Here is a 27,180-nt window from a genome sequence, read left to right as displayed (position 1 = left end):
TATTGTATATGAGTGAAATGGAAACGTTTTAATTGGATTGTTTATAGCCTTTGCCTACATTCTCACTGAGCTAGAGCATTTTTACTTAGGATTCAACTATTTAGTGAAACATTAAGCCTTTGAATATAATGTAAGCTAAGAATGTTACCTCAAAAATTAGAAAGAGGGAGAGAGAGAGAGAGAGAGTAAAAAAGAAAAGAAAGAGTAAGCTAGGATGAGGGAAGTATTATGTTCTTAAAATTGTTACGAGGGGATATCATTGTGGTATAATGTGTAGAGTGACAGCCTGCAACACTGGTATCCTACATGGACACTGTTTTGTGTCACAGCTATTCCACTTCTTTTTTTTTTTTTTTTTTTTTTTTTTTTAACTTTTATTTAATGAATATACGTTTCCAAAGTACGAATAATGGATTACTATGGCTTCCCCCCCATACCGTCCCACCCACATCCCTCCCCTTTCCCACTCCCTCTCCCCTTCCATTCACATCAAGATTCATTTTCGATTATCTTAATATACAGAAGATCAGCTTAGTATACATTAAGTAAGGATTTCAACAGTTTGCTCCCACACAGAAACATAAAGTGAAAAATAATAGATGATTTTTTTTAATGATGATGAAATCAGATCAGACCTATTGTCATGTTTAATCCCAGTGAGAGTCAAGTTGGGAGTTGATAGTTTCTTTTCTTTTTTTTTTTTTTTTTTTTTTTTTTTACAGAGGGTCAGTTTAGTATGCATTAAGTAAAGATTTCAACAGTTTGCACCCCCATAGAAACACAAAGTGAAATATATTATTTGAGTACTCATTATAGCATTAAATCTCAATGCACAGCACATTAAGGACAGAGATCCTACATGAGGAGTAAGTGCACAGTGACTCCTGTTGTTGACTTTACCAATTGACACTCCTGTCTATGGCATCAGTAATCTCCCTATGCTCCAGTCATGAGTTTCCAAGGCTATGGAAGCCCCTTGAGTTCTCCGACTCTTATCTTGTTTAGACAAGGTCATAGTCAAAGTGGAGGTTCTCTCCTCCCTTCAGAGAAAGGTACCTCCTTCTTTGAAGACCTGTTCTTTCCACTGAGATCTCACTCACAGAGATCTTTTGCCAGAGTGTCTTGGCTTTCCATGCCTGAAATACTCTCATGGGCTTTTCAGCCAGATCCGAATGCCTTTAGGGCTGATTCTGAGGCCAGAGTGCTATTTAGGGCATCTGCCATTCTATGAGTCTGCTGAGTATCTCACTTCCCATGTTGGATCACTCTCCCCTTTATTTATTCTATCGGTTAGTGTTAGCAGGTACTAGACTTGCTTATGTGCTCCCTTTGACTCTTAGTCCTTTCATTATGATCAATTGCGAACTGAAATTGATCACTTGGACTAGTGAGATGGCATTGGTACATGCCACCTTGATGGGACTAAATTGGAGTCCCCTGGTATGTTTCTAACTCTACCATTTGGGGCAAGTCAGCTTGAGCATGTCCCAAATTATATATCTCTTCCCTCTCTTATTCCTACTCTTATGTTTAACAGGGATCACATTTCAGTTAAATTTCAACACTTAAGAATAACTGTGCATTAATTACAGAATTGAATCAGTCATATTAAGTAGAACAGACAAAAAAACTACTAAGAGGGATAATGTATTAAGTTGTTCATTAACAGCCTTTGTATACACAGACAATGCCATGGCTGAGGAAGAAATTCTAAGATCAATCCCATTCACAATAGCTACAAAAACAATCAAATACCTTGGAATAAACTTAACCAAGGATGTTAAAGATCTCTACGATGAAAATTACAAAACCTTAAAGAAAGAAATAGAAGAGGATACCAAGAAATGGAAAAATCTGCCATGCTCATGGATTGGAAGAATCAATATCATCAAAATGTCCATTCTCCCAAAAGCAATTTATAGATTCAATGCAATACCAATCAAGATACCGAAGACCTTCTTCTCAGATTTGGAAAAATTGGTGCTGAAATTTATATGGAGGCACAAGAGACCTCGAATAGCTAAAGCAATCTTGTACAACAAAAACAAAGCCGGAGGCATCACAATACCAGATTTCAGGACATACTACAGGGCAGTTGTAATCAAAACAGCATGGTACTGGTACAGAAACAGAAGGATAGACCAATGGAACAGAATTGAAATACCAGAAATCAACCCAAACATCTACAGCCAACTTATATTTGATCAAGGATCTAAAACTAATTCCTGGAGCAAGGACAGTCTATTCAATAAATGGTGCTGGGAAAATTGGATTTCCACGTGCAGAATCATGAAGCAAGACCCCTACCTTACACCTTACACAAAAATCCACTCAACATGGATTAAAGACCTAAATCTACGACCTGACACCATCAAGTTACTAGAGAACATTGGAGAAACCCTTCAAGATATTGGCACAGGCAAAGAATTTCTGGAAAAGACCCGGGAGGCACAGGCAGTCAAAGCCAAAATCAACTATTGGGATTGCATCAAATTGAGAAGTTTCTGTACTGCAAAAGAAACAGTCAGGAGAGTGAAGAGACAACCGTCAGAATGGGAAAAAATATTTGCAAACTATGCAACAGATAAAGGGTTAATAACCAGAATCTACAAAGAGATCAAGAAACTCCACAAAAACAAAACCAACAACCCAATTAAGAGATGGGCCAAGGACCTCAATAGACATTTTTCAAAAGAGGAAATCCAAATGGCCAACAGGCACATGAAAAAATGTTCAAGGTCATTAGCAATCAGAGAAATGCAAATCAAAACCACAATGAGGTTCCACCTCACCCCGGTTAGAATGGCTCACATACAGAAATCTACCAACAACAGATGCTGGCGAGGATGTGGGGAAAAAGGGACACTAACCCACTGTTGGTGGGAATGCAAACTGGTCAAGCCACTATGGAAATCAGTCTGGAGATTCCTCAGAAACCTGAAGATAACCCTACCGTTCGACCCAGCCATCCCACTCCTTGGAATTTACCCAAAGGAATTTAAATTGGCAAACAAAAAAGCAGTCTGCAGCCTAATGTTTATTGCAGCACAATTCACAATAGCTAAGTCCTGGAACCAACCTAAATGCCCATCAACGGTAGACTGGATAAAGAAATTATGGGATATGTACTCTTTAGAATACTATACTGCAGTAAGAAACAACGAAATCCAGTCATTTGCAACAAAATGGAGGAATCTGGAACACATCATGCTGAGTGAAATAAGCCAGTCCCAAAGGGACAAATACCATATGTTCTCCCTGATCGGTGACAACTGACTGAACACCAAAATGGAAACTTGTTGAAGTGAAAGGGACACTATGGGAAACGGTGACTTGATCAGCTATTCCACTTCTGAACCAGCTCCCTGCTAATGGTCTAGGAAGAGCAACAGAAGATGGCTTAAGTGTTTGAGTCCCTGCTACCCACATGGGAGACCTGGATGAAGCACTTGGATTCAGCCTGGCCCAGCCCTGGCCTTTGGTGCCATCTAGGGAGTGAAAGTGAATCACTGGATGGAAGAACTCACTCTCTCTCTCTCTCTCTCTCCCTCCCTTCCTCCCTTCCTCCCTTCCTCCCTTCCTCCCTCTCCCTCTCCCTTTTTCTCTCTCTCTCACTCTTTCTAACTCTGACTTTCAAGTAAATAAATAAATCTTAAAAAATATAATTGCAGGGCTGGTGCTGTGGCACAGCAGGTTAAAGCCCTGGTCTGCAGTGCCAGCATCCCATATGGGCATTGGTTCGAGTCCCAACTATTCCACTTCCCATCCAGTTCTCTGCCATGGCCTGGGAAAACAGTAGAACATGGCCCAAGTTCTTGGGTCCCTGCACCTGTGTGGGAGAATCGGAGGAAGCTCTTGGCTTTGGATCAGTGTAACTCTAGCTGTTGCAGCCATATGGGAAATGAACCAGCAGATGGAGGACCTCTATCTCTCTCTGCCTCTCTGTAACTATGCCTTTCAAATAAATGCATAAGTCTTTAAAATACATATATACATATAATTGTATCTATGAACTACATGAAATCTTTACTCATTGTATTAATGTCACATTAACACATTGAAAAGTAGACTTGTGGGACGGTGCCACGGCTCACTAGGCTAATCCTCCGTCTGCAGCACCGGCACCCCAGGTTCTAGTCCTGGTTGGTGTGCCAGATTCTGTCCCAGTTGCTCCTCTTCCAGTCCAGCTCTCTGCTGTGGCCCAGGAAGGCAGTGGAGGATAGCCCAAGTGCTTGGGCCCTGCACCCACAGGAGGAAGCACCTGGCTCGTGGCTTTGGATCGGCACAGTGCGCCGGCCATAGCATACCAGCCGCAGCAGCCATTTGTGGGGTGAACCAACGGAAGGAAGACCTTTCTGTCTCTCTCTGTCTAACTCTGCCTGTCAAAAAGAAAAAAAAAAGAAAGAAAGAAAAAAAGTAGAATTGTGGAGCTGGTTCTATGGTGTAGTAGTTAAAGCTACCACCTACAATTCTGGCATCCCATATGGCCACTGGTTAGAGTCCTGGCTGCTCCACTTAAAATCCATCTTCCTATGTGCCTAGGAAAGCAGCAGAAGATGGCTGAAGTCCTTGGGCCACTGTACCCACCTGGAAGACCTAGAAAAAGCTCCAATCTCTTGGCTTCAGATCGGCCCAGCTTCACTGTTGCATCCATTTGGGGAGTGAACCAGTGGATGGAAGACCTCTCTCTCTCTGCCTCTCTGTGGCTCTGCCTTTCAAATAAATAAATAAATAAATCTTTGAAAAATAGAATTCTATCTATGAACTACGTTGAATCTTTACTCACAGTATTAATATCACATTAACATGAGAACAATGTAATAATGACAATTTTTGTGACTCTCAGATTCTAACATATTAAAAAACTCCTTAAAAATAAAATTTGTAGAAATTCCAAGATGGCAAAATAGGGAGGGAGCTTACTACACTTGGCTAGGGGAAGAAGTTAAAAAAGAGAGAGAGAGAGAGTGAAATCTGCATGGAAAGCACAGGGACACTGTGGATCTATGTGGAGAGTGTGGATGTGCAGCACGAGCATGTACACAACACAGGATCCCAGCAGCCAAGTATCAGTGCCAGCTTTGGAGAGTGAGATGAGACCAGACTGCAGCAGCCCGAGCCACTGGAAACATAGCTGCAGGGAGAGCCTGGAGCTCTGTGGGGAAAGTCTACCTCCCAACCTAGAAGAAAAAAAAGGAGGCATTTCTCTCCCCTGTCTCCTTGCCAGGGGTGCCTTGCAACTGGCTTTGAGAGGGCTTGTGCCACTTTGGATGTATGTAACAGCTGTGCCAGCTCGTGTCCACACACCCAGCAACCAGCTGAGAAGAGTCACCTGAGTCTGGCTGGGAGGACTGACACGGGGCTGGGCACCCACATAGGATTGTGAGGTGCCCCCAGCCTCCCAACTCATCACAGGCTCTCAGGCTCAAACTGACTAAGTGGAGCACCCACATGCAGCTGGCTATGGGAATGTCTCAGCCTCTCTTGGACAGGATGGACTAGCAATGCAGAGTGGATCATTTGTGCACTGTGACTGTAGGAGCCTTGTGTGCTGAGACTGTGGAAACACTGTGGCTATGTGGGAGGACAAAGGGAGAGGCTGGACCTCTGGGTAGTCACTGTGAGTGGCTCTACATGCTCAGGGCTCCTTGATTGCCTGGTGGAGGGGGGTCATTGTAGTGCGATGCATGCTCACACTGAGGATTGCAAAGATTCTTTGTGTGGTTGCTGTGGCAGCATGGATGAATATTTTACCTACTGTGAGCTAGCACCCAGGCATAGATCACCTTGGCAGAGAGGAGGTGAGGGCTTGACCATGCCAACAGAGGTCATGAAACCCTCCCCTCTGATAAAAAAAAAAAAAAGAGAGAGGAGATCTACCCAGCTTGCATGTCACCCTGCATACTCCCCCCACCTTGGAGCACTGAAGAGACCTCCCTGGCCACACCCAGTGCACGCCTCTGGGTATTCACTGAAAGAGCAGACACTCCACTAAGCCACAGAGGCATAGTCCAAAGATAAAAGTCATTAGAGGAAAAAAACAACAACAAAAATCTCCACAAATTCCTAAAAATAAATGCAGAAATTAAAGAACCAAGAATAAGGAAGACAACACAATGCCCCCAAAGGAACAAAACAACACTTCAATATAAGAATGTGAAGATGAAGAGATTGATGAAATGCCAAAACAGAATTGAAATAATTAATCAAAGGATTACTCAGAAGCAAATGCAGGAACTTAAGAAATCCATTTCTGACATGAATGAAAACTGTTCCCATGAAATTGAGATTTTTAAAGGGAAATCAAAATGAAATATTGAAGTGAAGAAATCAATAAATCAAATAAAAAATGTGGTAGAAAGCTTTAACAACAGAACTCATGAGGCAAGAGAAATAATATCCAAGCTAGAAGAGAAATCCTTGGAAATTTTACAGTCAGGCGAAAAAGAAAAGACAAAGTTAGAAAACTCAAATAAAAAAATTGTTGAAAATTTATGGAATACTATCAAATGACCCATCATACATGTCTTAGGAGTTCCTGAATGCAGAGAAAGCGATAATAGATTAGAAGGCCATTTAGTGAAACAATTACAGAAAACTTCCCAAATTTGGAGAAAGGGACATCCAAGTACAGGAATCACAGAGAACTCAAAATAGACATGACCAGAAAAGATCTTCACCATGATACACGATAGTCAAACTTTCCTCACTAAAACATAAAGATTCTCAAATGCACATGAGAGAAATGCCAGATTACGTTCAGATGATCTGCAATTAGACTCACAGCCGACTGCTCATCAGAAACACAACAGGCTAGAAGGGAGTGGTGAGATATATTCCAAGTCATAAGAGAAAAAAATCTTTCAACCAAGAATACTGTACCCTGTAAAGCTTTCATTTGTGAATGAAGGTGAAATAAAGACCCTCCAAAACAAACAGAAATTGAAAGAATTTGTCACTACCCATCCAACCTTACAAAAGATGCTTAAGGATATGCTATACACAAAAACATAGAAACATAGTCATCACTATGAAAGAATGTGAAGGCAGAAAATCTCCTGGAAAAAGGCAAAAGAAATCCAAGGTAAACAATAGGAATATATATGGGAAGATGGCAGGACTACTAAGTAGTAACATATCAATATTAACCTCAAATGTAAGTGGCTGGATGGATTATAAAACAAGACCCATCTCTTTGCTGCCTATGAGAAACACATCTCACCAATATTGATACCTGCAGACTAAAAGGGAAAGGATGGAAAAAGGTATTACATGCTAACAGAAACCAAAAAAGAGCTGGTGTAACCATGTTAATATCGGAAAAAATAGACTTTAATACAAAAACTGTTAACAGAGACAAAGGGCACTATGCAATGATTAACAGGAAGGTGTGACTTTAATACATGTATATGCACTCAATGGCTATGCACCTGGCTATGTAAAACAAATGTTAATAGACCTAAAGGGAGTCATAGATTCCAATACAATATTAATGGAAGACTTCAACACACCACTTTAGCAATAGACAGATCAGACAGACAGAAATCGACAAAGAAACAACAGAGTTAATTGACACTATGAACCAAATAGACCTAATGGATATCTACAGAACTTTTGAACCTTACAGTTGCAGAACATACATTATTCTGACCAGTACATGGAACTTTCTCTAAGATAAACCATATGCTAGGCCATAAACCAACATCAGCAAATTCAAAAGAATCAAAATCAGACCATGCATCTTCTCTAACCACAATGGAATGGAGTTGGAAAATAACTCAAGTATCTCTAGAATATATGCAAACACATGGAGACTGAATAACATACTCCTAAATGAACAGTGGGAAAGAAAAGGAATCAAAAAATAAATCAAAAAATTTCTAGAAATGAATAAAAATGACAATACAACATATTAAAACTTAGGTGAAATAGCAAAAGTAGTGTTAAGAGGGAAGTTTATAGCAATTGGTTACTATAACAAGAAATTCGAAAGTCACCAAATAAATGAGCTATCAATGCATCTCAAGAACCTAGAGAAAACAAAAAATCAAAATCTGAAATTAGTAAATAATTAAAATTAGAGAATAAACAAAATTGAAATACAAAATATCAGTGAAATGAAGAGTTGTGTTTTTGAAAAAACAAAATTAATACACCTTTTGTCCAACTAACCAAAAAAAAAAGAAGACCCAAATCAATAAAATTAGAAATGAAAAAAGGAAATGTAACAGCAGCTACCACCGAAATAAAAGGAACTATCAGGAATTACTTAAAAGAGCTGTATGCCAACAAACTGGGAAACCTAGAAGAATCCCTCCCAACAAAGAACAGCCAAGGACCAGATGGCTTCACTGCTGATCTCTGCCAGACATTTAAAGCTCTAACTCCAATTCTTCTAAAGTTATTCAAAACAATTGAAAGGGAGGGAATCCTCCCAGAGTCAGCATCACCTTAATTTCTAAACCAGAAAAAGCTAAAACAGAGAAAGAGAAATATCGACCCATTTCTCTGATGGACATAGATGTGAAAATCCTCAACAAATGTTAGTCAATTGACTCCAACAACACATCAGACAGTTCATTCATCTGGACCAACTAGGATTTATCCCTGGTATGGTATAACATTCATAAATCAACATGATACATTATATTAACAAACTGAAGAACAAAAACATATGATTACCTCAATAGATGCAGAGAAAACATCTGATAAAATACAGCACCCTTTCATGATAAAAATTCAAAGCTAATTGAGTTTAGAAAGAACATTCCTCAACACAATCAAGGCAAGTTATGAAAACCCTCAGCTAATGTTCTATTGAAAGTGAAGAAGTTGGAAGCGTTATCACCGAGATCTAAAAGCAGACAAGGATGTCCACTCTCATCACTGCTATTCAATATAGTCCTGGAAGTCTTAGCCAGAGCCATTAGGCAAGAAAAAGAAATCAAAGGGATTCAAATCAGGAAAGAAGAAGTCAAACTATCCCTATTTGTAGATGACATGATTATATATATATAGGGGATCCAAAAGAATCCACCAAGAGACTATTGGATTCACAGATCAGTTTGGTAAAGTAGCAGGATATAAAATCAATACACAGCCTTTGTATACACAGGCAATGCCATGGCTGAGATGGAATTTTTAAAATCAACCACATTCATAGTAGCTACAAAAAAAATCAAATACCTTGGAATAAATTTAATCAAGGAAGTCAAAGATCTCTATGATGATAATTATAAAATACTAAGGAAAGAAACAGAAAAAGACACCAAAAATGGGAAAAAATTCTATGTTCCTGAATTGGAAAAATCAATATCATCAAAATGTCCATTCTTCTGATATCAATTTACAGACTCAATGAGATACCAATCAAAATACCAGACATTCTACTCAGATCTAGAAAAAGTGATACTGAATTTCATTTGGAAACTCAGAAGACTGCATAGTTAAGCAATCTTATACAACAAAAACAAAGCTGGAGGCATAATACCAGATTTCAAGACATACTATAAGCCAGTTATAATCAAAACAGCCTGGTACTGGTACAAAAACAGATGATAGACCAATGCAACAGAATAGAAACACCAGAAATCAATCCAAGCATCTACAACCAATTTATCTTTGACAAAGGAGCTAAAATCAATCCCTGGAGAAAGGACAGTCTCTTCAACAAATGCTGCTGGGAAAACTGGATCTCTGCATGCAGAAGTATGAAGGACAACCCCTACCTTACCCCTTACACAAAAATCCATTCAAAATGGATCAAAAACCTAAATCTACATTCTGATACCATTAAATTATGAGAGGCTATTGGGGAAACCCTGTAAGACATTGGCATAGGTAAAGACTTCTTGGAAAAGGCCCCAAAGCCAAAATTGACAAATAGGATTACATCAAGCTGAAATGCTCTGCACTGCAAAAGAAAACAGCAAAATGTAGCAGCTACTGAATGAATGGGTGAAAATATTTGCAAAAAAAAATTTCAAATTATGCAAATGATAAAGGATTAATATACTGAATCTATAAGGGGCTCAAGAAATTTAACAGCAGCAAAGCATCAATCCAGTCAAGAAATGAGCAAAGGACTTAAACAGGCATTTTTCAAGAGGAAATTCAAATGGCTGACAGACACTTGAAAAAATGCTAAGGATCACTCATCATCAGCGAAATGCAAATCAAAACCACAATGAGGTTTCACCACACCTAAGTTAGCATTGCTTAACTTTTGCTCCAGTCAAGGTCACAAGTGATGTCAAGTCTATTGAAATGCATCATGAATCTCTGAGTAAAGCTCTCTCCCTGAGGACAATGGGGGCATCAGTGTCAAAAATGTATCTGTCAAAGAGGTTCATCATGGCAACATTGCTAGTGACAGAAAAAATGATGCACCAATGGAAGTAGTTTGCTTTACTGATCAGGTGATCACCATAAATCACCCAGGTCAACTGGGTGTGCCCCTGTACTGGATTGCCATACAGATCACATTGCTTGCAATGTTGCTGAGTTGAAGGAAAAGATTGATCATTGTTCTGCAGAGAAGTGGAAGATGGACCCAAATTCTTGAAATCTGGTGATGCTGCCATTGTTGATATGGTTCCTGGCAAGCCCATGTGTTCAGAGCCTCTCTGACTATCATCCTCTGGCCCATTTTTCTTTCCATGATATAAGACAGTTGTTGTGGGTGTGGTCAAAGCAATGGATAAGATGACTATTGGAGCTGGCAAGGTCATCAAGTCTGTCCAGAAAGCTATGAAGATTATATAAATATTATCTCTAATACCTGCCACCCCAGTCTTAATCAGTGGTTGAAGAATAGTCTCAAAATTGTTTGTCTCAATTGGCCATTTAAGTTTAACAATAAAAGACTGGTGAAAGATAACAATGCATCGTAAAACCATCTGAAGGAAATGAGAATGTTTTGTAGCCCATTTCCTTTTTATGCATGGCAGTTTTAAGTTACTAGTTTTGTTTTTTTTTTTTTTTTTTTTTTTTTTTTTTTGACAGGCAGAGTGGACAGTGAGAGAGAGAGACAGAGAGAAAGGTCTTCCTTTGCTGTTGGTTCACCCTCCAATGGCCGCCGCGGCTGGCGCACTGGGGCCGGCGCACTGCGCTGATCCAAAGGCAGGAGCCAGGTGCTTCTCCTGGTCTCCCATGGGGTGCAGGGCCCAAGCACTTGGGCCATCCTCCACTGCACTCCTGGGCCACAGCAGAGAGCTGGCCTGGAAGAGGGGCAACCGGGACAGAATTCAGCGCCCTGACCGGGACTAAAACCCAGTGTGCCGGTGCTGCTAGGCGGAGGATTAGCCTGTTGAGCCACGGCGCCGGCCTTAAGTTACTAGTTTTTAAAATCAGTACTTGTTAACGGAAACAACTTGACTAAAAATCTGTCACAAAATTTTGAGACCCATTAAAACAAGTTCAATGGGGAACAAAAAGAAAAAGAAATTAACAAACAATAAATGCTGATAAGACTGTGGGGGAAAAGGTAAATTAATCTACTGTTGGTGGGAATGTATAAACTGGTGCAGCTACTGTGGAAGACAGTATGAAGATACTTCAGAAATTTGAATATAGACCTACCATATGACTCAGCCATCTCACTCCTGAGAATTTACCCATGGGAAATAAAATCAGCATATGAAAAAAATTATCTAAAGCCCCATGTTCATTACAGCTCAATTTACAATAGCTAAGATATGGAATCAATCCAGATGTCCATCAATGGATGACTAGATAAAGAAACTGTGGCATTTATACACTATGGAATACTACTTGGTGGTAAAAAAAATAAAATCCTTTCTTTTGCAACAAAATGGAGGCAACCAGAAATCATTATACTCAGTGAAATTAGCCAGCCCCCCCCCCAAAAAAAAAATACCTTCTCCCTGATCTGTGGTAACTAATAAAAATAAAGTATTGAAAATTAAATGTATAGGGGTGAAATTGACATTTTGGGATTAGATGATTGTTTATAGCCCTTGCCTCTACTGTTGCAGAATAGTTTTTTTTCCCCTCATACTATTTGTTGAACTTTTTATTTACTGTAGGGTAATCTTATGAGTATAAAAGAAACTGATAATAGATTTTTGTAAAAATTAACAGTGGGAATAGGAAAGACAGGAGGAAGAAGAAGGGGAGTGCATGAGGGAGGGAGGGTAAGGTGGGAAGAATCACCATGTACCTAAATTTGTATATAGGAAATCTATGAATTTTTGTATACCTTCAAAGACATAAGAAGTAGTATTAAACAAAATTATTTTAAATGTATTGATTATTATGATTCTTTAAACATTCATTTTAAAATTTTTCTTTGAATAAAATATTTCATACTTTAAAAAATTACCTAAAGTAAAAAAAAGTTGAATGGGTTGACATAACCTTAATATATGATGCATATTTATCAGCATATGTGGACTATGTGTCTATAGCCTTTTGAGTTTTATTGATATACTATATGTGGTAAATGTACATAAAGCATTCATACATAAGGAACTGAGGTTAGTATACTATTTATTGAATTCCTTAGTGGGCGGTTAAGGTTGTGATTTTAAGTAAACTAGAACTGTGTCATTGTAAAAACTAAAAGAAAAAATAAGAGAAGGAAGATGAGGGAGTGTAGGGTAGGAAGCATCTCCTAAAACTATATATATGGGGTCCCGGAATGTGGCACAATGAGTTAAGCCACTGTCTTCAATGCCATCACACTAAATGAGCACCAGTTGGAGTCTCGACTGCTCCATTTCCAATTCCACTCCCTGCTGATGTGCCTGGAAAAGCAACAAGGGATGGCCCAAGTGTTTGGGCCCATGTGCCCACTCGTGAGACCAGGCTGAAACTCCGGGCATTGGCGTTCGCAGCCCTGGCAGTTGCAGCCATTTAGGGAGTGAACCAGTGGATGGAGGATTCTCTCCCTCCCTCTCTATAGCTCTTTCAAATAAATAATAGAAACATTTTACATGTGTGACCATACTGTGTGCAGTGCATTAGACCACTGCCTGCAGTGCCAGCTCCCATATGGGTGCCGATTAGAGTTCCTGTTGTGCCACTTCTGATCCAGTTCCCTGCTAAAGCACCTAAGAAAGCAGCGGAATATGGCTCAAGTCCTTGGGTCCCTACATTCACATGGGAGATCCAGATGAAGATCTTGTCTCTTGGCTTTAGGCCTAGCCCAGCCATGGTCACTGCAACCACTGGGGTAGTGGTAGTAAAAAACAATCCCTGTATAGAAGAAAGACATGAACTTTAATCCCTTCACATAGATTAAAAAATATTTAAAAAAAAGAAAAGGAATTGAAACTCCATGACCTATCTTAATTAATTGAATAAAGGCAGATTGACAAGCAGAGAGAGAGGGAAGGAGAGGGAGTGAGGGGGGAGGGGGGAGAAGGAGAAAGAGAAAGAAGTGGGGGGAGGGAGAGGGGGAGGGAGAATCTTCTAACCTGCTAGTTGACTGCAAATGGCCACAAAAGCCAGTGCTGTGCCAGGCTGAAGCCAAGAGCCAGGAACTCCATCCACAAGGGTGGCAGGGGCCCAAGTACTTGGGCAATCATCTGCCTTCCCAGACACCTTAGCAGGGATCAGGATTGGAATGGAGCAGCTGGAATTCAAACCAAGCACTCACATATGGGATAGCAGTGTTGCATGCAGTGGCTTAATCTGTTGCACCACAACACCAACCACCATGCTTTATTTAAAAAAAAATGATTATTTATTTCAAAAAATTACAGAGAGAGCGTGAGAGAGTGAGGGAAAGAGATATCTTCTATCAGCTGATTCACTCTCCAGATGACTACAGCAGCTGAGGCTGGGACAGGCAAAAGCCAGGAACTTCTTCTGGGTCTCCTACATGTGTAGTAGGGGCCCAAGCACTTGGATCATCTTCTGCTGCTCTCTAAGGCCTTTAGTAGGAAGCTGGATTGGAAGTGGAAAAGTTGGGACACCAATCGTCTCCCATATGGGATTCTGGTGATCCCCACAGCAGCTTAAGCTGCTAACCACAATGCTGGAACCCAAAGCACTATTTTTTAAGAAATCAACTAGATATTCAAGAATTTCATCACATAAATTAAAATGTGCTTTGATTTTATTCATTTGTTTGGTCAATATTCAATTTTTTGACTACTTACTTTGTGCAAGGCATAGTTTTAGGTATTTAAGATCCATAGATAAAAAATAAATGTATATCACTCTCCTAAGGAACATTTATGCAAAATAGAATAAAACTTAATCATTAAAAACAAGTTATAAATATTTCACACTGTAGTTTGGAGAATATTAAGGATGTAGCAATTCATAATAATGGCACATATCTGTATAATACTAAAATTTTACAAAACACCAGTATACATATTTTTAAATCTTGTGATTAATATACACAGATGAAGCATCATTATGCCCATTTTTATAGATGAAGAAACAGTTATGAAATTTGTCACTTGCACAAATCTCAGAAATTAATAGCCAATCTGATAATGGGAGGTATTATAGTGATGTGTTACACGGGGCTCTGAAAGTGGCACAGAATTGTGAAATGTAGGAAAAATGATTTAAAGTATTTTTATTTTTATTTGGAAAGAGAGACTTTCCATTGACTGGTCCACTCTCCAAAAGCCTACTACTTCCAGGGCTCAGCCGAGCCAAAGCCAGGAGCCCAGGACACAATCCAGGTCTCCCAAATGGGTGGTAAGAACCATATCACATGAACCTTCATGCCCTGCCTCCCAGAGTGCACATTATTAGCAGGAAGCTGGAATATGAAGTGGAGGAATCAGGACTCAAATCTAGGTACTCCAATATAAGATGTGAATGTCCCAAACAGCTGTTTAACTGTGGCACAAAATACCCACTCCTAGAATCATATTTTATATAAAATAATTAAATTTCTCCTTACACACGCACACACCTCACACAAAATGACAAATCACAGTTCCTCTTTTTAGAGATCTAATTTACTATGCATGAAAACATCCTTGGACTATTTTAGGCCACTGTGATACACATACTTATCTAAAGAAAACCTGTCCATTTAAAAGTCAAGTTTCATACTTCTGGGCCTCATCTTTAAAAGTCTTGGCATAAAATGCATCACTAGTTTGAGGAAGATGATTTTTGTTACAACAGTTTCCACTGACACTTTTGGGGGATCAATACAAATTAACTAAAAGAAGAGATAACGTGTTCTGTCACTGTATACTTGTCAATTAATCATTCTCTAGATAGTTCAATCATTTAAGTATTCAGGGGAAGAATTAATGATGTGGCAGCTTTGTTGGCCTTTTGAAATAAAAGTTGGTTTTGAAGTTCCACTAATACATTTGTGTAGTGTTTTAGGTGGATATGTTCATGAATTTCAAATATCAGGACATCGAACCACCAGCAGTAATTAACACATGGAAAGTTATAGCATAGTTGATTAGTCTAGAGAATGTATGTTTTATCTTGAATTATTGAGACCCATCACAAAAGGAATAGGATCTTTGGAGAACAATATTATCATATCCAAAGTGGTTTACAGAGTTTTTGTGTGGGAATGATAAATAAGGCTCAAATACTAGGTCTGCCATTGATCACCTATAGACAAAAATCTCAGCTCTAGCTTTCAAAACCTCATACATTGTCTAATTGGTTTTACATTTTCTTTAACAGCTCTCCTGTTTATAAGTTTTACCTTTGGTCAGTGGCTTGAATTACTGTGTCCTGATATGATTTGTTCCTGTCCAAATATATTGTTTTCTGAACACTCCCCTCTGTCATGAACTTACCAGCACCACCCAAATCTTTTCCCCACTTCCAATCTGGCTCTGCTTTATAAAATTCTATTACTTCTCAAAGTGTCCCTGTCATATCTTTTCTGGACAGGAAACATCCATCTTTCTTTTGGCATTTAACCAAACTGTTTTGTGTTAGTATATGTTCCATCAAAACTGGAAGATAATTCCTGATATCTCACTAAACTTCATAGCTAGGCAGTCATTTGCTCTCGAATGAGGCAATCCTATAGTCTTCTGTCCTGCACTTCCTTAACCAGTAAACTCAGGCATTTTCTGATAACATCTTCTCTTTGCGCTTACAATGATTCTCACCATTTTCCTAGTTAATAGTTAATCTAATTCTGTAGTTATTCTTTACATGGGGAAGGAATACAAGTGCCACAATTTCTAGAAAGGTCCAGAAAACTACAGAGCTGATTACCAGAGGACAGCTGGAGGTCAGGTGCTCATGAACAGTCAGAAAACATTTTTCAACTAAGGGCTTTGAAGATGAATGCTTCACAAACTCATCCCATCTTTCCTGATAATGGGAGGTATTATAGTGATGTGTTACACGGGGCTCTGAAAGTGGCACAGAATTGTGAAATGTAGGAAAAATGATTGCTTGGAGCTTAATAAATCTTGGTTTTAAAAAAAATCCCCATTGTTCAGCAGTCCGGGGCTGTTGCCTGCTCCATCTTTCCTGTGACAACTTCATGAATGACAGCTTTATTCCACAAACAGCTTCATGAGAATAATAAAATCTCCTCATTTAAAGTGATCCACACTGATGGTTCACGGTATTGAAGTTTCTCATGGGTTCCAAAAAACTGCAGCTGCTCACAAAGATAATCTAACATCGGCAACATCTTGCTTTTCAGTTATTTGGTTACACATCTTTTTCTCTTCCTGAACTGTCAACTCTGGGTAAGCTCTGATAGAGAATGAAATTTCTGATTGCACCTGATTCTTCAGACTTATTTCAAATATTATGGGCTTAGAGTATATAGAGACTAGATAGAAAGCATAAATTATGGGTTTTGTTGATGCAACTTTAGTAATAGATTTCTCTTAGAGGAAAGGAATACGTGAAAATTTTCCATCAATTCTGTTCAGTTATTTTTACTGTCAACAAGGACTCTTAGGAGGAAAGCAGTTTTCTGTTCTTGGCTCTGCTGAGATAATCTTCAAATTTCAGAATCTTAGCTCTTGCCTCAATTAAAGATCATTTTTGAATGCGAACTCCTAAAATCTAAAAAGTTAAAATTGAATATCACAAGCAAGACAATTTCAGCAATGTTTTTTTTTTTTACTCCTCCCACCCCATATTCTATCTTCCAGACTTTTGTAAACAAGAAGGATTTCCTGACTTGAATGGCATCTGGATCAGGACATTCCTTCGAAGGCTTCTCATAAATCCATAGCAGAAGTCCAATAGAAACCTTATAATCTAGTTAAAAGAACCCAGGGAATAGGCATTTAGCCTACTGGTTAAGACATCCACTTCCCATGTTGGAGTACTTGAGTTCAATTCCCAGCTCTGGCTCCTGATTCTAGTTTCCTGGTAATCAGCCCCTGGAAGGTTCAAGTTGTGGGGAGCAACTGGGAGCAACTCGGACTAGACTAAGTTACTGGAATTAAGACTTATTCTATGCATCTGCTCTCCCACAATATGGTGCTGGGAGAGGAGGAAACAGCTTCTACACAGCTGCCTCCAGTTCAACCAATAAACTGTAGGACCTGCTCCTGATTGGAGGAGAGCAGCATACTCGGCGTGTGGGTAGCAGAGTTGGGATTGGTGGAAGAGGACTATAAAGGAGGAGAGAGACAACATGCACCGGGAACATCTATCTGAAGGAACACCTGTGCAGCCCCCGAGAGAGCTGGCCAGCGGTGTGCCGCTCCCCCGCGGAAGTGGGGAAAGTGGCAGGGGGAACCGCCCTTCCACGGAGGTGGAAGGGACGGTAGCCAACCCGGGAAGAACCAGCAGCAAACCCGGGGAAGGCTGAGCAGACAAAAGAACAGCGCAGGGTCCTTTGTCGTTCCTCCACGAAGACGGGGAGCAACACAAGTGACTGGCTTCATCCCATCCACTTGGGAGATTTGGGTCATGTTCTCCGATTCTGGATTCAGCACTCCCCACTGTTGAGGGCATTCAAGGGGTGAGCCAGTATATCAACCATCTATGTATCTATCTCTGCCTGCATCTCTCCAGTTTTAAAATGATTGCTCAGTCTCCTATACTTGTTGGAAGGAGTGAAAGGATTTACTAGAACTTTGTATGTTCCTAGGAAGAACTCCTCTATTCTGTCTTATGAGCTTCAAAATGAATGACCTGCCCATTATCTTGATTTATAGCTATCACCACAAAAGGGCCAAGACTCCTAATTTATATAGTGCTATGGTTTGAATGTTTTCCCCCAAAAGCATGTGTTTGAAGCCTTAATTCCCAATGCAACAGCATAGAGAGTTGGAAAACTAATGGGAGACGTTGATCAATAGTGTTTTACACCCATGAATGAATTAATATCTAAGATAAAGGGACAGGAAGAGGGGTCAGCATTGTAGCACATTGGATTAAGTCACCACTTGTGATGCTGGAGTACCAGTTTGAGTCCCAGCTATTCCACTTTTGATCCAGCTTCCTTCCAGTGTGCCTGGGAAGGCAGAAGTTGGTCCATGTACCTGAGCCCTTGCTACTCATGTAGGAGACCAGGGTAGAGTTCCTGGCTCCTGGATTCAGCCTGGCCCAGAACAGAGTGTTGCTACCATTTGAAGAGTGAACCAGCAGAGGGAAGCTCTTTTTTCTCTTCTTTTCTGTCACTCTTTCAGGTAATACATCTTTTAATAAAATGACTAGAGGCTATATGCAAGGTCACTCACTCTGACTCTGTCTTTGTCCCTGCTATGAGATGACATAGCAAACACACACACACACACACACACACACACACACACACGACAGCACAAGCTCCCTATCTTGGACTTTCCAGCATCCAGAAATATAGAAAATAAGTATTACACAGGCTGTGGTATTCTGTTATAGCAACACAGAACAGACTAGGCAGGCTATGAGGCCATTTCCATCTTTCACTTCCCTTCACTCTTTCTTAATTTTTCCTGTGTCATCATGTGATATATTACCTACTTTACTCATGTATTTGCCTATTTCCAACCACAGGCATGAGTGAAAAACTTGGCTATCTTGTTCACTACTAAATCCTCTGAGCCTCATATATTAGGTGTTCAATGAGTATTTGTCAAATTAATGAATAACTATCTCCTTATAATAAGAGAAGCAAAAGGCTATGGGCTCCCTGAAGGAAGGGATCATCTCAGGTATCTCTTCACATTCCTGCATCTGCAACATCTAGCCTGGATTAGACCTGCACAAGTAACAGCTTGGTGAATTGTTATTGAATTTAATTTTGTCATGCATTCTTCAATTTCCTCAGCAGTGCTTTGCTTATTCATAGTAAAGGTCAACAGTTGTTTGTTGAATGTTGTGTAACCTCTTGTTCCCTTAAACTGCTTTACCATAGGCTAGTTGTGGATTATCTAATACATGGGAGATTTCATGAAGATTAACCAACTCACCTGATCCCCAGTATTTACCCTACTTGAAGCTGTTGTTCATATTCATCCAACTCATTCCTATTTCCCCCACACACATAATGACACAAATTATCGATATTTGATGCTGAACTGAATATCAAGATCAATACTGTCACCTTTGCTTTTCAGACACATTCTGTGAAACCCAGATCAGTTTCTCTTTTTTCCATCTAGTTATCCAACTTCCAGGTCCAGAACATTGTCCACTACTCTCTTCGCTACAGGCTGAGTACCTCCTGCACCTGAGTCCTCCATGAAGTACTCAAATACAGCTGATAACCAAGTTTTTTGGATTCACAAATAGTACAACAACAAAAAGAAGTGTACAATAAAGATTTCAAATGCTCACCTTGGAAACTTGAGTATCTGTTTTGGTATTAAAATTCAGGTGTTACTCAGGCAGAGACCTTATCTTTTAGAGGCTTTTGATAAAACCCATCAATGGCTTTATTCAGTGTTTGAGGACAATTGCCTGTAATTCCTTGTTTCACAAGAAATAGTTTGTGGTGTAGAAACTGAAACAGTCATTTATGGGAGTGATTTTGATTTCCTTCTTATCAATATGGGATCTCTAATGGAGAAAATATCGCTTCTGGGTGTCCTCACAAAATTTCATCAGAAATATTAGGATTGTGTGATAAAATAAGTCTCAAGATGAGCTCCAGTTGCCAGATAATCATTTATGGTTACTACCTTGGTAATATAAAGCAATTAGTTTTACCATTTTCTCAAAACATTAGCCTTTCAATTTTATCTGTTCTTTCAACCTTAGAGAATTCATATATGAGAAGCAAAGCTATTATGGTCTATTTTACATGATTATTATACTACATGTTCAATTTTTTTCTCAGTGATCCATAGTTTGCGTTAGTATACTATCATATGGCCTTTATATCTTTTCTGTAAGAGTTTTTCTTACACAGATCAAGAATTTTATTCTTTTTTTTTTATGACCATCCTTTTATACTAATCTTTAGAATCAATCAATATCTGATCAGGATATTCATTAATTCAATGAAAACTTCTGAGTGCCAACAATGTTGTAGGCACAATGCTAGGAAACTTTTTGAAAGAAGGAAGAAACATTTCTATTAAGAGGATTTATTCTAATAAGGTTCAGCATTTTATCAACAAGTAGGTTGAAATAGTGTGGGCAGAGAGTAGAATTACAAAGAAGCAAAATATTACCTTCATTTTGGAGACAGCATCAATTAACCATTGAAGTAAACACCAAAAATAGATAAGTGGTTCCATGAAGACAGAAGCAGGTGGAGACCATGGTGTAATAAAGAAATGGTAAAGAACCAGCACTGGGGTGCAGTGGATTAGTCCTCCACCGCCGGTGCCGGCATCCCATATGGGCACTAGTTCTAGTCCTGGCTGCTCCACTTCCATGGAGCTCTCTGCTATGGCCTGAGAAAGCAGAAGATGGCCCAAGCGCTTGGGGACCTGCACCCACATAGGAGACCCAGAAAAAGCTCTTGGCTCCTGGCTTTGTATCAGCTCAGCTCCAGCCATTGCTGCCATTTGGGGAGTGAACCAGAAGATGGAAGATCTTTCTCTGTCTCTCCCTCTCATGTCTGTAACTCTACCTCTCAAATAAAATCTTTAAGAAAGAAAGAAATGGTGAGAAGTACAGCCGGTGACATGGGCAAAAAGACTATGCATATAATCAGAAACAGTTTGTACTTTGCTGCCCAGGAAATGGATTAATGGGCATGAAAATTTAACCAATCTCACAAATAAGTGTAAAACTATGAAAGCTTGTTCTGATGCCAAGGAGCTAGAACAAGATTATAGGAAGTGAAATTACTGTTTTTGCACTAGTTCGAAAAATGGGTGATATCAATGCAAACTACTTTTCTGTTTTCATCACTTTCTGACCTACCATCAGTCATTTTGCTGTTTAAAAGTAATGGCTGAGATCGTCAAGAAGGACCAGAGATAGTAACAGAGTGGGAGTCTTGATTTACCAAGAGGAACTTCAATTGCACGAATATAGCCCTCAGTACCATGGGTTCTCATGCCCCCAGACAGCTAATATTATGTCTGGACGTTTTCCTAAAATATTTCTTGGAGAAGTCTTGGCCATCTTTAAGCTGTGGCTTAAAAGTCTAGTTATTAGAAAATCAAATGCAAGGCCACTCATGTGACTGATTTGTGGCTTCACTTTTGCTTTCAACTTTTAAACTATAAGGGGAAAATGCATCATTGATTTCAAGATTGAAGGGAACACTATGGCAGCTTTGACCTATAAAAAGGAAAGCCTGGCACAGAATTAAGCAATAATGCAATAGTATGGTGCTGAATTACACTATTCAATGTTACATGTACTATACCACTATTGATTTTATACCAAGCAAAGTGTTTTGTTAAAATCTGCCAAGTTTTTCCACAGCTTTATGTAAAACATGACTTCTCCACGTCAATATTCCTTGGCCCCAAGTACCTCATATGAAGCTAACCCAAGTGAAAGGGGAGTGAGTCCAGTAAATATTTCCTGTTCTCAGGAATATTTTTAAGGGGCAGTTTTCTCACTTTGGTACATTTCTCCTTTGCATGTGTGAAACAGTTTTGTATTGTTTTAGTACTTCTATCAACTCAATTAGTACAGACTCCACCATAGCTTTCACAAAAACTCTTTTTAAATCATTTTGTGATTACCCTACTAGACTGTGAGCACTTGACACCAATAACTATGTTTTATTTGCTGTTGTGTCCTCAGTGTCTAAAAAGGCTTTAAGACACCCAAAAATAAAAGAACAATTTGTGTGTCATTCATTTGATCATTTTTCCTGAGATAACTTTTACTAAATGATCAAGTGTCATGGAATAACTTTCCATCACCAGACAGTGTGCCTCACCAGGGCCAGGACCATGTCTCTGCCCAACTTTATCTGGCATGGTGCAGATGCTCCATAATTGACAAATATATCAATTAATGCTATGATGATGTCTTCAGAAAATGAATGAGCAAGAGTCAGTGGTTTCACTTATTATTAAGAAATGATGCCATGTAGATTATGGGAAACAGGGCAAATTTGAAATTGAGTATGGCACTACCTATCTAAAACTAAGTTGTAATTAACTGTATCCACTTCTGACATGAGTCATGAAATAGAGCTATTCTGTGCAAAAAGTAAATTATTTCAAATATTGAAATAGACTTACTGGGATGGATTGATCACTACATGAAAAAGTCAATTGACTAGTTGCTATCACAATATTCAAAGTATACACACATCATGTGTACACATACTTTTTCCTGGTCCTAGAATGTTCATTAGTTTTAATTAAGATCCTAAGTAAAACTTTAGTGATGTAATAATTGAGTTAGACAAGACATTTCATCAGGAAATATAACTTTAAAAATTACATGAACATATTTATCAAATATATGTGTGAATGTAGAACATCAAAATCTGTAATCTCGAGCCGGCGCCGTGGCTCAATAGGCTAATCCTCCACCTTGCGGCGCCGGCACACCGGGTTCTAGTTCCGGTTGGGGCGCCGGATTCTGTCCCGGTTGCCCCTCTTCCAGGCCAGCTCTCTGCTATGGCCAGGGAGTGCAGTGGAGGATGGCCCAGGTGCTTGGGCCCTGCACCCTATGGGAGACCAGGAAAAGCACCTGGATCCTGGCTCCTGCCATCGGATCAGCGCGGTGCGCCGGCTGCAGCGGCGGCCATTGGAGGGTGAACCAACGGCAAAAGGAAGACCTTTCTCTCTCTGTCTCTCTCTCTCACTGTCCACTCTGCCTGTCAAAAAAATAAAAAAAAATAAAATAAAAAAAAATCTGTAATCTCACCATTTAATTACATATTTATACCTGTAGCTGTAATAAAAACAGGATCATAACCATATACTATTTGATAATCTACTTTCATTGCTTTCAAAGTTATCAAAATATCCACAACATAGAATAAGGTTAAGATCTTGCACTTGGGCATTTAACACACCTAGTTTTGAATTTTGGAGAATGCCACTTATTCTCTGATTATCCAATTTCTCATTTGCAGTATGGGGAATTCATCAATCTCTGTGTTTTCATGAGGAGTAAATGAAATAAGATGACAATAGTAGTATAGTAGTATTTCTTCACATATAACATATTGCAATTTACTTAACTATACCAAAGCAAAATAATACCTCAGTTGCTTTTATCTTTCTCAGTATTAGAAACTATATAATAAATATCCTTTCACACTTACATGTGCCTACTTGCCCAGTTGTTTTCACTGGATATACTTAGAGATATAAAAGTGTTGAGTCAAAGGGTGTGAACATTTTCAAGAGGTTTCTTTTCTTTTCTTTTTTTCTAATTGCCCTTCAGAAGGATTAACAATCTACGCAATCAGCAGGGTGTGAGAGTGCTCATTTCCCCTATGATTTTCTCGGCACTGAATACTGATGAAAAACCCTACCAACCCTAAGAAGAAAACATGTATGTCTTGTTTTAATTTAAATTTTTTATTACTAGTGATATTAACCATTTGTCTATGCGTTTTATAGATTTTATCCATGCTTTTTCTTTATGTTAGCTTTTCCTACATACATGTATCTTTTATAGTTTGAGGCTCTCAGTGGTTACTTCAAACACATTGCTAACATTTTCTGAGCTTGTTGTTAGATTTTTCATTATTTGTGGCATTGTGTTGACATTACACAGGAACAGCCAAAAAGAGCTCCATTGACCAAATTTTCAATATCGCTTACAAAATTTCTTATAGATTGTGAAAGTTAATTTACATATAACATACATAATATACATTACATTATACATACATAATACACATATTACATTTTCTAATGAAAAAATAAACAAAATTGACACCCCATTGGCCCAACTAACTAAAAAAAGAAGAGAAAAGACCCAAATCAATAAAATCAGAGATGAAAAAGGAAATGTAACAACAGACACCACAGAAATAAAAAGAATCATCAGAAATTACTACAAGGACTTGTATGCCAGCAAACAGGGAAACCTATCAGAAATGGATAGATTCCTGGACACATGCAACCTGCCTAAATTGAACCAGGAAGACATCGAAAACCTAAACAGACCCATAACTGAGACAGAAATTGAAACAGTAATAAAGGCCCTCCCAACAAAGAAAAGCCCAGGACCAGATGGATTCACTGCTGAATTCTACCAGACGTTTAAAGAAGAACTAACTCCAATTCTTCTCAAACTATTCAGAACAATCGAAGAAGAGGGAGTCCTCCCAAATTCTTTCTATGAAGCCAGCATCACCTTAATTCCTAAGCCGGAAAAAGATGCAGCACTGAAAGAGAATTACAGACCAATATCCCTGATGAACATAGATGCAAAAATCCTCAATAAAATTCTCGCCAATAGAATGCAACAACACATCAGAAAGATCATCCACCCAGACCAAGTGGGATTCATCCCTGGTATGCAGGGATGGTTTAATGTGCGCAAGACAATCAATGTGATACACCACATTAATAGACTGCAGAAGAAAAACCATATGATTATCTCAATAGATGCCGAGAAAGCATTTGATAAAATACAACACCCGTTCATGATGAAAACTCTAAGCAAACTGGGTTTGGAAGGAACATTCCTCAATACAATCAAAGCAATCTATGAAAAACCCACAGCCAACATCCTATTGAATGGGGAAAAGTTGGAAGCATTTCCACTGAGATCTGGAACCAGACAGGGATGCCCACTCTCACCACTGCTATTCAATATAGTTCTGGAGGTTCTAGCCAGAGCTATTAGGCAAGAAAAAGAAATTAAAGGGATACAAATTGGGAAGGAAGAGCTCAAACTATCCCTCTTTGCAGATGACATGATTCTTTATTTAGAGGACCCAAAGAACTCTACTAAGAGACTATTGGAACTCATAGAAGAGTTTGGCAAAGTAGCAGGGTATAAAATCAATGCACAAAAATCAACAGCCTTTGTATACACAGGCAATGCCATGGCTGAGGAAGAACTTCTAAGATCAATCCCATTCACAATAGCTACAAAAACAATCAAATACCTTGGAATAAACTTAACCAAAGACGTTAAAGATCTCTACGATGAAAATTACAAAACCTTAAAGAAAGAAATAGAAGAGGATACCAAGAAATGGAAAAATCTTCCATGCTCATGGATTGGAAGAATCAATATCATCAAAATGTCCATTCTCCCAAAAGCAATTTACAGATTCAATGCAATACCAATCAAGATACCGAAGACCTTCTTCTCAGATCTGGAAAAAATGGTGCTGAAATTTATATGGAGGCACAAGAGACCTCGAATAGCTAAAGCAATCTTGTACAACAAAAACAAAGCCGGAGGCATCACAATACCAGATTTCAGGACATACTACAGGGCAGTTGTAATTAAAACAGCATGGTACTGGTACAGAAACAGATGGATAGACCAATGGAACAGAATTGAAACACCAGAAATCAACCCAAACATCTACAGCCAACTTATAGTTGATCAAGGATCTAAGACTAATTCCTGGAGCAAGGACAGTCTATTCAATAAATGGTGCTGGGAAAATTGGATTTCCACGTGCAGAATCATGAAGCAAGACCCCTACCTTACACCTTACACAAAAATCCACTCCACATGGATTAAAGACCTAAATCTACGACCTGACACCATCAAGTTACTAGAGAACATTGGAGAAACCCTTCAAGATATTGGCACAGGCAAAGAATTTCTGGAAAAGACCCGGGAGGCACAGGCAGTCAAAGCCAAAATCAACTATTGGGATTGCATCAAATTGAGAAGTTTCTGTACTGCAAAAGAAACAGTGAGGAGAGTGAAAAGACAACCGACAGAATGGGAAAAAATATTTGCAAACTATGCAACAGACAAAGGGTTAATAACCAGAATCTACAAAGAGATCAAGAAACTCCACAAAAACAAAACCAACAACCCACTTAAGAGATGGGTCAAGGACCTCAATAGACATTTTTCAAAAGAGGAAATCCAAATGGCCAACAGGCACATGAAAAAATGTTCAAGGTCATTAGCAATCAGGGAAATGCAAATCAAAACCACAGTGAGGTTTCACCTCACCCCGGTTAGAATGGCTCACATGCAGAAATCTACCAACAACAGATGCTGGCGAGGATGTGGGGAAAAAGGGACACTAACCCACTGTTGGTGGGAATGCAAACTGGTCAAGCCACTATGGAAGTCAGTCTGGAGATTCCTCAGAAACCTGAAGATAACCCTACCGTTCGACCCAGCCATCCCACTCCTTGGAATTTACCCAAAGGAATTTAAATTGGCAAACAAAAAAGAGGTCTGCACCCTAATGTTTATTGCAGCTCAATTCACAATAGCTAAGACCTGGAACCAACCTAAATGCCCATCAACGATAGACTGGATAAAGAAATTATGGGATATGTACTCTTTAGAATACTATACCGCAGTAATAAACAACGAAATCCAGTCATTTGCAACAAAATGGAGGAATCTGGAACACATCATGCTGAGTGAAATAAGCCAGTCCCAAAGGGACAAATACCATATGTTCTCCCTGATCGGTGACGACTGACTGAACACCAAGAGGGAAACCTGTTGGAGTGAGGTGGACACTATGGGAAATTGTGGCTTGATCAGCATAGCCCTGACTGTTAATGAACAACTAAATACATTATCCCTCTTAGTAGTTTTTTTTTATCTGTTCTACTTAATATGACTGGTTTAGATCTGTAATTGATGCACAGTTATTCTTAAGTGTTGAAAATTAACTGAAATGTGATCCCTGTTGAACATGGTGGTGGGAATGGGAGAGGGAAGAGATGTATAATTTGGGACATGCTCAGGCTGACTTGCCCC

The sequence above is a fragment of the Oryctolagus cuniculus genome, chromosome X (genome assembly GCF_051225735.1).
Source record: "Oryctolagus cuniculus isolate XC-2025 breed Fujian yellow rabbit chromosome X, ASM5122573v1, whole genome shotgun sequence".
In the NCBI taxonomy this organism is placed as follows: Eukaryota; Metazoa; Chordata; class Mammalia; order Lagomorpha; family Leporidae; genus Oryctolagus; species Oryctolagus cuniculus.
This window is presented reverse-complemented; position numbering follows the sequence as displayed.